The sequence below is a fragment of the Panthera tigris genome, chromosome A3, assembly GCF_018350195.1.
Source record: "Panthera tigris isolate Pti1 chromosome A3, P.tigris_Pti1_mat1.1, whole genome shotgun sequence".
NCBI classification, from domain to species: domain Eukaryota; kingdom Metazoa; phylum Chordata; class Mammalia; order Carnivora; family Felidae; genus Panthera; species Panthera tigris.
Genome location: NC_056662.1, coordinates 28828014 through 28839098, shown reverse-complemented (window position 1 = coordinate 28839098; position 11085 = coordinate 28828014). Strand labels below are relative to the sequence as shown.

Genomic DNA, 11085 nt, shown 5'->3' with positions numbered 1-11085 from the left:
TGGCCTCCTGCCTTCAGTGGGTCTCCGTGGCCTGGCTCCACGGCCCCCGGAGCTCCCCTCTTTCCCGGTCCGGCTTCTCTGTGCCCTGCTTCCTCTGGCCCCGGAGCGCCTTGCCGGCAGGGCCCGTCAGGTTCCGGTCTGGAGGGGAAGGTCAGTGAGGCCCCGCGGGGGAGCCGGGGGGGACACGCCTCTCTCTGCTCGTGTGGCCAGTGACGCAGACACACTGGGAGCCCCGGGAGCCTCTTCGTTTGTGAGCCCTGCCCTAGTTAGCCCCGGTGCCGGGGACACAGGGCCAAGGAGGCGCCCTGAGGAGTGCCCACCATGTAGCTTGCTGGACAAAACTTTAGTCTTGCCAACTACCCTATTCAGGGGATAGTTACTCCTCTGCAGAAAGGTCATCTGCCTCAAGGTCAAGGGAGCCAGTAAATAGAGTCAGCCTGCGTTCCTTGAACTCTGCTAGGCACCTCGTATTCGCTGGGTCGGGACCGAACTACCTATTTGCTCTTCTCCCCTTGTCTGCCATCAACAAATCGCACAAGGGCGTAGACGTCTTTACCACGCTAGGAGAAGCACAATAAAAAAAGGAGGGTTACGAGTGGGGGCCAGGGTATGGGGAGAGCAGAACCCTTGCGCGTCCTTGGCGGGAACGTAAGATAGCACAGCCTCTTTGGAAAACAGTTTGGCAGTTCCTCAACAATTGCACAGGCCCCACAGGCCCCACCAGTTCTGCGAGATACGCGTGTGCCCAGGGGAGTTAAAACCTTGGGTCTGCACAAAGCCTTGTCCACGAACGTTCACGGCAGCAGTATTCTTAAGAGCCCCCGGGCGGAAGCAATCCGATGGCCGAGGACGAAGGGGTACATTCTAGAACGCGACGTTTCCCCGACCATAGAACACGATTCCACAGTAAGCCGGGACGAAGCCCGGTCGCACGCTAGGACACGGACGGGCCCTGCAAACACTGGGAAGTGACAGGAGCCAGGCACAAAAGGCTACCGGGTGTCTGATTCCACTCACACGGAATGTCCAGAATAGGCAAATTCACTGACGAAAGGTAGATCAGCGGTTGCCCAGGGCTGGGGGTGCGCGTTTGGGACGGGGCAGGAGAAGTGATTGCTAACGGGTGTGATGTCTTTCCTGAGGTGATAACAACGTTCCGGAATCGGCCAGTGCGAAAGTTGCGCGGCTCTGGATATATGAGAAGCCACGGGCTCGTGCACTTCAGAAGGGTGAATTATCTCGACCAAGTTATTAGAGAGAACTTGCGGGTCGTCCTTCTCCGAAGCTTGCAGGCTAAGCACGGAAGGATCCTTTGCAGGAAGCTCTGTCCTCCCCCCCGCAGCCTCTCAGACACCAAAGCTTGGGCCTGGAATGCGGCGTGCCCACTCTCAGATCAGGCAGGAAGCCTGACTTATCTGTTCCTCTAGCACACATTCCAGAAGCCTGACTCAGCCCCCGGCACTTTTAGTATTCCTGGGTCAACAAGGTCCCTCCGTCCACGAACACCACCACCGGCCCGTATGGATTGATAAGCTTTCCGGAGGCCGCGTGGTACCTTATCAGTCGGCAGACTCCGGGAAAATCCCAAACCTGTCTCCCTGGGAAGAGGGAACTATAGAAGCATTTGCTGGGAGCCGAAGTGCCGGGCCCAGTGCGAGGTTCCTATTTAGTCTCGGGTGCCCTGGAGGTAGCGATCATCACCTCCATATTGCTTGCGGACCTCACTTGTGCGGCGAGACGGAATCACCCGCTCCTGCCCGCCAAGTGGCATTAGTTCCCTTCTTCCCCGGTGCGCCAGGCACTCAGCCAGCAGTCTGGATTATTCTGGGCCTCAGTGTCCTCGTCAGCAGAGGGGCACACACCCCGAATCTACCATGCAGGTCGGTGGTGGCGACCGAAGCACCTGCCTTTTTTTTTTTTTTTAAATGTTTATTTACTTTTGAGAGAGTGCGAGTAGGGGGAGGGGCAGAGAGCGAGGGAGACACAGAATCGGAAGCGGGTTCCAGGTGCTGAGCTGTCAGCGCAGAGCCCGACGCGGGGCTCGAACTCGCGAACCTCGAGATCATGACCTGGGCGGAAGTCGGACGCTCAACCGACTGAGCCACCCAGGCGCCCCGAAGCACCTGGCTTTTCATTAACGCCAGTCCCGTGGAATTAACTGGCTGCTGTTGGCCAGGCAAAGGGAGAGCGGCTCTATGGCCAACCAGTGAGGCCTAGCTCGGAGAGAGCCCTCTGCTCTCCGGACGCGTGTGGTACCCCCTCAGCTCGCAGAGGTGTTCTGTGCTCCTCTGTCATTACACCTCCCCCCCCACCCCCCCCAGAGCTTTTCAAGGACAGTCCCCCGTCCCCTTCCCCCTGCAAGACCCTCCTTATCTCTACATTAAAAAATCCTGAGGGCCGGAGTACCTGGGTGGCTCAGTCGGTTCAGCGTCCGACTTCGGCTCAGGAGTTCAAGCCCCACACGGGGCTCTGTGCTGACAGCTCAGAGCCTGAAGCCTGCTTCGGATTCTGTCTCCCCCTCTCTCTGCCCCTCCCCTGCTCACGCTCAGTCTCTCTCCCACTCTCTCAAAAAAAAAAAAAAAAAAAAAAACATTAAAAAAAAAGGAAATCCCGAGGACAGAACTTTGTAGAAGCAGTGTTGGGGGCTGGAAGGGCGTTTGAATGCCTGGTAACACTGGCCGAGGCCCTGGAATCCCCTGGAACCCCTGTGGCGGGGTCTTCTTTCTTGTCTGGTGCTGTGCCCCGCCCCCCACACCCTCCCCGACCCCGGGCCCGGGGAGCCACCGCACGGGCTGGTCTCTCCCTCCCCCAAACAGGTGGCAACGAAACCACAAAGCACTCGTTTCCAAATCACGTATGGCTTCTTTGACCCCATCAAATAACTTTATTCACACAAACGTCCCTTAATTTACAAAGCCTCAGTCATTCATACACATTAGGGGGAATCCACAGTGTTCAAGGAACTTAAATATAATGTATCATACCAACCCGAGTAAACCAAGTACAAAAAATAGTCATATAAAGTTGTTCACACGTAGGTCCTAGATTACCAGCTTCTGTGCAAAACAAGAAAATAAAGAAAAATAGATTTATCAACTAGTATTCGAAGCTAACTTTGTGCCTGGGCTACTTCGTGCCTCCCGCACCCCCAAATGAATGTGAAATCGCCCACAAATGCTCCCCTGCTCTGCTGAAAGAGGTCCCTGGGGCACGAAGGATTTCTTTACAATGTTCCTGAACATTCCTTTCCTCTTGTGGCCTCTCGTGGAAAGTGGGGACCCCCTCCCCCCCGGGGCAACCGACGGCAGCTGGATTCACTTCTCCACGGGTGGCCGTGGAGGCAACCCTCATGTCTCACCTCCTGCTTTCCCTTCTGAGGGCATCGCTCTAGACAGGAGTCGAGTCCCTGCCCACCAAGCCCGGCGGGCAGGAGCAGAGACCGGCCCAGCATCCCAAAGGCCTGGCCTCAGCCCCAAGCTTGGCTGTGGTCAGGCTGCCGGTTTCTAGGTGACTCCAGCAGTGCTGTGTCTGTCTGGGGGCCACCGGACAGGCCAAAGAAGGGGAGAGGGGTTGGGGGAAAGCGATCGCCCAGGAGCCCCCGGATGTGTTTCGGGGGGAAGGGGTGGGGGGCGCGAGCAGGATCGAAGGTGAGAGGCGCACTTCGGGGGCAGGGCCGGAAGCCCAGGCAGCAAGGGGCAAGCTGAGGGCAGAGAGTTGGGGGGTCCCCTCCTTACAGGGTAGAGGCCCAACTCCTGCGGTCCCAAGTTTCCACAAGAGACTCTGAGGCTGAAACCCAGACATCCGTCCTATTAAGATCCATCTTCTAAAAAGGTGAACTGCGACAGCATAGAAAGAACGTTACTACCACGCCAGCTCTACCCTTTCTTAGACAGACTCAAGCAAAAAATAACCTAACACTGGTTTTCTAGGAGCCAGCTGATATGTCAAGGAGCAAAGAACCTTGGAGGAAGGGAATGGTCGAGGCGGGGAATGTCCAGGGGGCAAGAAGGCTGCGAGGAAGGTGGTGAGTGGGTAGTCTTAGCACCGCGGGGTCAGGGTGCGCGCCCGGCCGTCTCTGCCCTCATTTGCTCTGGGACCACCCCTGGCAGTGCCGTAAAGGAGGCCAGGCCCCGTCGGGAGGCAGATCTCCGCCAGCGTTGGGCACGTTTCTCCTCCAGCTGTAAACAGGGTATTTCTCAAGTAAACATTGAACACACTTCCTCGGGAGGGCAGCCGTCGGGGGCAAGCCACGTCCAGGTGGGAGGAAAGAATTCCCACCCTCCTGTCCTGATGCCTCTGGGAAGAGAAGAGGCTAAGGCCCGGTCCTCAGTCCCCGGTGCCCAGAAACGGGTCAGGCGGAGCCGGTCTTGAGCAAACAGATGGCAGCATCCTCCTGGCTAGAAGTAAGAGGGAGGGGACCTGCTGGGGGGGTGAGAGCCAGAGTCCAGTCGGTGGTTCTTTTGTCCTCAGCTAAAGGACACCCTATGCCGAACACCCTATGCCTGGCCGCAACCCTCGGGGTGGGATGGGGCGAGGGGGCAGGGGGACCCTTCCTTCGTGGCTCTCTGTGGGCAGGAATGAGAGTGTGACAGACGGGCACGACACGGACACGGACAGGGAGAGGGATGCCGCGGGCTTCAGGCGGAGCCAGCAGGTCTGGTCAAGGGAGGGCAGTGGGATAAGGCACTATGATCTGTCTTGCTGAGTCCTCGAGCCGAGGGGGGAACTGAGCCCAACACCCACAGGGCTCAGGCCCAGAAGCTCCGTCCTCCGGGCTAACCTTTTCACAGATCCAAGAAGAGAATGACTGCTATTTTAAGGTCTGGAAACTCCTAGAACTTGGACGGGCCTTCCGAAGGCGGTGGCATGGAGAATGAGGTGCCCCTGAGCTGCTGCGCAGGTGGAGAGGATGAAAAGGCAGGAAGCTGACAGGTGGGGGAGGGGGGAAGGTGGCTGAGGAAGAGGATGGGGCTCCTCGGGTCCAACCCTAAGCTGGTCCACTGGCCGCGGGCAGAGCCGGCGCTCTCTTTGGGGTGGAGAGGCAGGCACTTGGGGCTAAGGAGCAGGCCATCCTGAGCCAGGTAAGGAGGCCCCGCCACCAAGCAAGGATCAGCTGAGTTCTGCGAGGGAAGGGCACGCAGAAGGCGGCTATCCCTACCAGGCCACCTGCCTCGTCCAAGGGCACAGACACCCTGGGACCTATAGGGGCTACTCTGATGCCAAGAGAAGTAACAAAGGGGGACCGCGGCAGTTCCAAGACCTCGCCCAGATGGAGGGAAGGGACCTGGGGAGAGAGGGGGAAAAGTCGAGCAAAAGGTAAATACCTTGTTAGGCCTGAGCCTTCACCAGGGACTTGAGGGCAGGGGCCGCAGGCAGGGAGGGCTGGGGTCGAGTTCAGGGACTGTTTTTCCCATCCGTTCACATACAGAGACAGCAGCTCCCCGAGGGGAAGTGGGGGCCAGGCGACGGGCAGAGAAGGGGAGTGTGCTGTAATTAGGGACACTGCGCTGCCCAACCCCGAGGCGCCCGAGAGGAGACAGGAGGCAGGTGGGCACAACGGGTCTCACCAGGAAGGGAAGGGCCCGGCTCGCACCAGCAGCCCTGCTCCCAGCTGCTAACCACCTGCTGGGGGGGTGGTGGGGAGCAGTAGGAAATGTGTTGCGGGGTTGCAGTCTGGGGGGTGGTGTCGTGTGGGTCTCTCCCAAACTCCCTGGGCCAAAGGACGGCTGCTTTGGGGTCGGGGGGGGGGGAACCCCCACCTTGGTCACACACCAACCCGAATGCCCTCCAACTACCTCCCCTATCGATCCTATGCTGGTTTAGAGAGAACAGAAAACAAACGTGACACAATTCCTTTCCCCTTCCCCCAACACCCTTTCCTGCTTGGCCGTTAGGGGGTGAAAAGCCTCTGAAGTGGCTCCAGCAGCTTCTGGGTGACAGGGACCACACGAGGCCAGTCCCCGTGCCCCTGCCAGGGTTCAGAAGCCCGAGAGGAGGGAGCTGCGAGAGCACTCGCCAGAGAGCATGGACGGCCGGACAGACCACAGCCCGAGCAGACACTGGTGGTGAGGTCCGCGGGGTGGCACTGGGGAAGCCTTAAGGTGGCAGGTCACAAACGGGCACCTGACAGCTGCAGGGGGTCTATCCCGTCCCCTTCTCTGCTCTCGGCAGGTCCCTTCTTTCCTCACCAGACACGCTTACGCTGAGTGGGGACCTAACAGTAAGTCCCTAGGGGTGAGGAAGACGGCACCTGACCCTGTCTCCGGCCATGATACCACAGGCCCACACGTGGGGCACACCCTTCACGGGGAGAGGACAGTGGCAGGCAGTTCAGGACACCCTGTTCTTATGGCAATGGTCACAACGGGATCTCAGGGACTCAGGCAGTCTCTGTGACAACGGGGACGTTTGGCGGGCACATGTGGGAAGGGGACGATCCAGGAGGCAGGAGGTGACGGGCGCTGACCTCACAGGAGTGACAGCTGCCTGTGGAAGACCCGGCCGTGTCCCAGGTAGAGGTTTGGCACAATAGTTTTTTCCTGGGGCGGGGTGGGGGGGGTCTTCCTCAGGGAGGGAGACCCGATAACAGAAAGGTAGGCTTGTCGAGCTGGGCGGGGCTGACACTCAACCACTAGGAAGCTGGGGGAGGGAGGAGAGGGGGGGAGTCACCTCCATCCCCCCGCCTGCCCCCACCGCCCGCGAACTCCCACCACTGCGTGTCCTGGCGTGGCCCAGAGTTTCCAGAAGCCGAAAGAGAACAAACCCGCAGTTTGGACTTTCTTGAGTTCTCCTGCCCAAACCCTGTCTTCCTCTTCCAGGTGGTTCTTCGCCTCTGATCATTTCTAAGGCCCGAGGGCGAGCGAGGAGCAGCACGGCAGTGCCCGCGTCTGGTGGGGGACACGGAAGGACAGCCCGCAGGCTGCCTCCTGTCTTCACGCCCCCGTGGTGGGACCGACCCCCCGCCCCGCTCTGGGGAAGTGAGGTGTTGGAAGCAGAACCGGGGGATGGGTAAAACCAAGAAGACAGAGGGAAAATAAAGGAACAAAACAAAATAGCTCCCTAACCCCTTATAAAAATTAAAAATGAAATTTACACATATGCTTTGTCCGTGTCGTTTCTCCACAGCATTAGTTTCTTGCTCTTCTGAAGTCTTAATCGTTTAAATTAAAAAAAAAAAGAAAAAAAGAAAAAAGAAAAAAAAAGGACAAAAAATGAAATAAGATTAAAAAAAAAAAAATGAAGCGAAACTAAAAGGAGGGGGGAAATCCCAAACAAAAGCTTCACATTGTCGGAGATCCAGCTGTTGGGAGATCGCCAACCGACCAAGCCGTCACCTGCATGCTCTGCCGTCCTCTGTGTGAGACGTGATGAGACTGTGGGTCCCGAGGATCAACCTGGAGGACAGAAGGCAGGGGATGAGTGGACACAAGGCTGGGGATTTAGGCTCCAGCATCCGACCACAGGACGGCAGGACCTGTCATGTGCTGGGGGCCGGGGAGGTTCCTACATTCTCCCCCTGCTAGGGAGTAAATCTAGTTATGCTATAACCACCCTGCTGTAGGGACACATTATTCTTTCTTTCTTTCTAATTTTTTTTAAAATGTTTATTTATTTTTGAGACCGAGAACGAGTGGGGGAGGGGCAGAGACGGGGAGACACAGAATCCGAAGCAGGCTCCAGGCTCTGAGCTGTCAGCACAGAACCCCCACGCAGGGCTCGAACTCGTCAACCGCGAGATCATGACCTGAGCCCGAGTCAGACGCTCAACCCGCTGAGCCACCCTGGCACCCCGAGACACATTCTTTCTCACAGAGGGAAACTGAGGCACAGGTTAAATTACATGAGTGACATCACGCACTGACCAAGGGGCAGGCCCTGGCCGGGAACCCAGGCTTGTGGGCTGCAGCTACAAATCCGATCACGAACTCCTTCCCTATGCTATTAGGAAGAGTTGCCACGGGACCCCAGCTGTCCGTCCCTGCAGGCCCTGGCCCACTGTCCTCCTCATCCTGATTGTGCCTCGTGGCCATGCTCTCGAGTTGACTTACCTTATCTCACAGACAAGTGAGGTCCTGTATGAGGTCTGAGAACCTGTAGCCGAAGCTCTCAGGTCTCCGGAGGATACAGCATCCCACAGCCACGGACGAACAGGGGTGACTCAGGGCCGTGGTTTAAGAACGAGGTTCTGGAGCCAGAACCTGCAGTGGTGAACAGGTCCTGCCACTTGACCATGGGGTAGATTTACGTCTTCCGCCCTGTGGTCCCATCGCCTGTACCAAATCGCAGGCTATGATGAGGACCAAATGAATGAATACATGTGACATTAGAAACAGTGCCTGGGGCGCCTGGGTGGCTCAGTCGGTTGAGCGTCCGACTTCGGCTCAGGTCATGATCTTGTGGTTTGTGGGTTTGGGCCCCGCGTCGGGCTCTGTGCTGATAGCTCAGAGCCCGGAGCCTGCTTCGGGTTCTGTCTCTCCCTCTCTCTCTGCGTTCCCCCCCCCCCCCCCCCCCCCCCACCATCTCTCTCTCCTTCAAAAATAAATAAACATTAAAAAAGAAAAGAAAGAAAGAAACTGTGCCTGGCCCTATTATGATTAGCTGTTTGGGAACGGCCTTGGTGCCAGGTCTCGGGAGCAAAACCAGCCACCAGCCTTTCAGGGACCTGTTTTCTTGGAGGCTGAGAACACAAGAGCCTACGGAGATTAGCCTTGGGCCAGCCCCTGGCTCCAGCCCGGCTGTCCCTGTCTGAGCTAAGCAGAACCCCGTCCTAGGCAGGCCGGGCACCCAGGGCAGCAACGCTCCATCTGTGTGGCACATGGCCTCATCTCGGGGTTTTGGAGTGCCTGCTCTCACCCTGAACAACTGAATCACACAAGTCTTCCACGGCACACTTGAAATCCCTCCAAATCCGCCCCGCCCCCCCCAAGGGCCTCACTGTTGGATACGCTCTGTCCGGCCTGAAAGGTCTGCCCTCCCCGCCCAGCACCCTGCCCACCATCTCTCGCTGCCCATGCAGCCCAACCACACAGGCCTGTCGTCCTCAGGTCCCAGGGAGATGCCTGGCTAGTCCTCACGAGAGGCCGTGGGGTCCAGCAGTTTTAGACAATTTGCTTCCTGTCAGCCTGTTTCCTCCTGGGCGAAATGGGGGTGGGGGGGTGCTTCTTTAAGGTCTGACTTGAATAAATGACTGTAAACTACCTTGCCCATGGTGGGAACTGACTTACTCCGTGAACCTGTCCTCCCCTCGTTGCTGGCCAGAAATCGCTAATGTGTGAGATCTGAGCAGGTTGTAGTCCTGTGACCACCAGAACTGCTCCTAGCTGTGGGTGAGGGGAGCAGGGGAGTCCCTGCTGGAGAAGTGCACGGGCGCCTTCTGGAAAGCCATCTGGCCATGTGTTCTCAGAGCTTCAGATGGGTGTAAGACCTCTAGACCCCAAAATTCCACTTTTAGACCTAGTTTAACGGATCATCTTAAAACATGAAAAGGGCTTTACGAATAAAGATGTTCACTGGAGTGTTATTTAAATTTTGATGCAACAACCCACAAATCCAAAGATAAAAGATTGAAGCCAATGATCCATCTACTCAGTGATATAATTACAGAGGAAATGAGGCTGTGTGGCGTTTTGAACATACTTCCCAGGGTTAAGAAAGAAGCAGGTTACGAAGTTCCGTGGCAGACGGTAAGGCCATCACTGTGCAACAACCAAAAACCTCCAAGTGGATGGAAATTGGCACGAAATACGTCGAAACGTGGTACTTGAAACGGGTGTGTTTTCTTCTACCCTCACTTAGGAGCGAGGACACATCGCGTTTTCATGCTTTACTTTGTGATGGGAAAAATCGCGCACTCTAACAGATACGAAAAGCGGGCAGCCCCCAAGGAAGGTTGGGGAGGAGCAGCCCAAGACGCCAGACCCAGGCTCTTTTCTGGGCTCTTCCACACACAGTGCATGGCGAGAAATTGCCACATCTGTCAGGTGCGGTTAGACCGTGCAATTCCTCCTCTAGTTCAAGGCGAGGGAGGGGGCTCCCGGGGTCTGTAGATGAGTCAAGTGGGGAGTGCATTATAAAGGCACTTTTCGGAAAAGTATTTGATCTGGAAGAAAACACTGGACTTCTCAGCCCCAACCTTTTCCTCTGCTGCCTCTGCTTCCCTGCAGTTAGGTTCCCTCAATCGACAGCAACAAATCCACTGGCGGGTCTGGTATCCCAGTTTCTGACTTGGAAAAATAAAATCATCGTTAGCACACCCTGGGATGATGTAGAAGCCACCTCAAACTCTGGCTTTATTCAGCCGTGCCCACTGCCTCCCGGCCCCATGCTTTCAAGATGAAGCAGAGCAACCAGCAGCCAGGGGGTGGGAGGGCTTGGGGGGAATCTCACCATCCAGGACATCCTAAGTCCATGTAAAATAGGACAAGAAAAGCCCGGGAAATTGTAGGCTCGTGTGTGATCTCCTAAGATACTCTTTGGGACCAGTGACGACCAGTTTCAACCCTGCCTTCCTCCCTCCCCTGGCAGGATGCAAGCTGAGGACAACCTGCTCGAAGGGATGCCCATCAGCAGAGAGGTGGCCCATGGCAGCAGCAAAGCAGTGGTCGAGGAGGCGGAGAGATTCAGAACCCGGGACTCCCTTGTACACACTGAACGAGCAGAACCAGAGTGTGCCCATGGAAGGTCAAACCAACAGCACAGCTCTCCGCAAGCGCTCCCGAGACACCAGCGTGTAATGACCGCTGTGATCACCGGGTCCCCTGCCAGGAAGCCAGGCGGACATTTCCCACCGGCTCCTCCCCCCTCCCCCTGCTTTGGCACTGGGTCTGGTCCTCCCGGTAGGAGGTCCCAGGGCGGCCTAGAGGTCAGGGTCTGCTTCTTCCCCGGGGCAGCGGTGGGGGGGGGGGGGGCAGGGACAATGAAAGTAAGAGGGCTGTCTTCCAGGAAGAGGACCTTGGCTTTGGGTTTCTCTCCCATCTCCCATGACAGAAGGTCCTCCGACCCTCTTATGGAGCCAATGGCAGCGGCCACATCAGAACACAGGATCTGCGGTCACAAGTGGGAATGGCTCAGACCACCCAGTTCTGG

General features: G+C 57.1%; 1 protein-coding gene across 4 annotated transcripts in view; it reads right to left on the bottom strand.

The window, feature by feature from the left end:
* Nucleotides 1-2837: 2837 nt before the first annotated feature.
* The window catches only part of STK35 (serine/threonine kinase 35), a 44143-nt gene continuing 35895 nt past the window's right edge, over nt 2838-11085 (bottom strand). The window contains exons 4-6 of one of the 4 annotated variants that reach the window (XR_006215555.1): nt 7285-7394; nt 7094-7150; nt 2838-6887 (exon numbers count right to left, since the gene is read on the bottom strand). The gene's annotated coding sequence lies outside the window, so the exon portion shown is untranslated. Of the gene's footprint in view, nt 7395-11085 lie in introns of all 4 variants that reach the window. The other 3 variants (XR_006215553.1, XR_006215554.1, XM_042980760.1) reach the window with 3 other exon arrangements.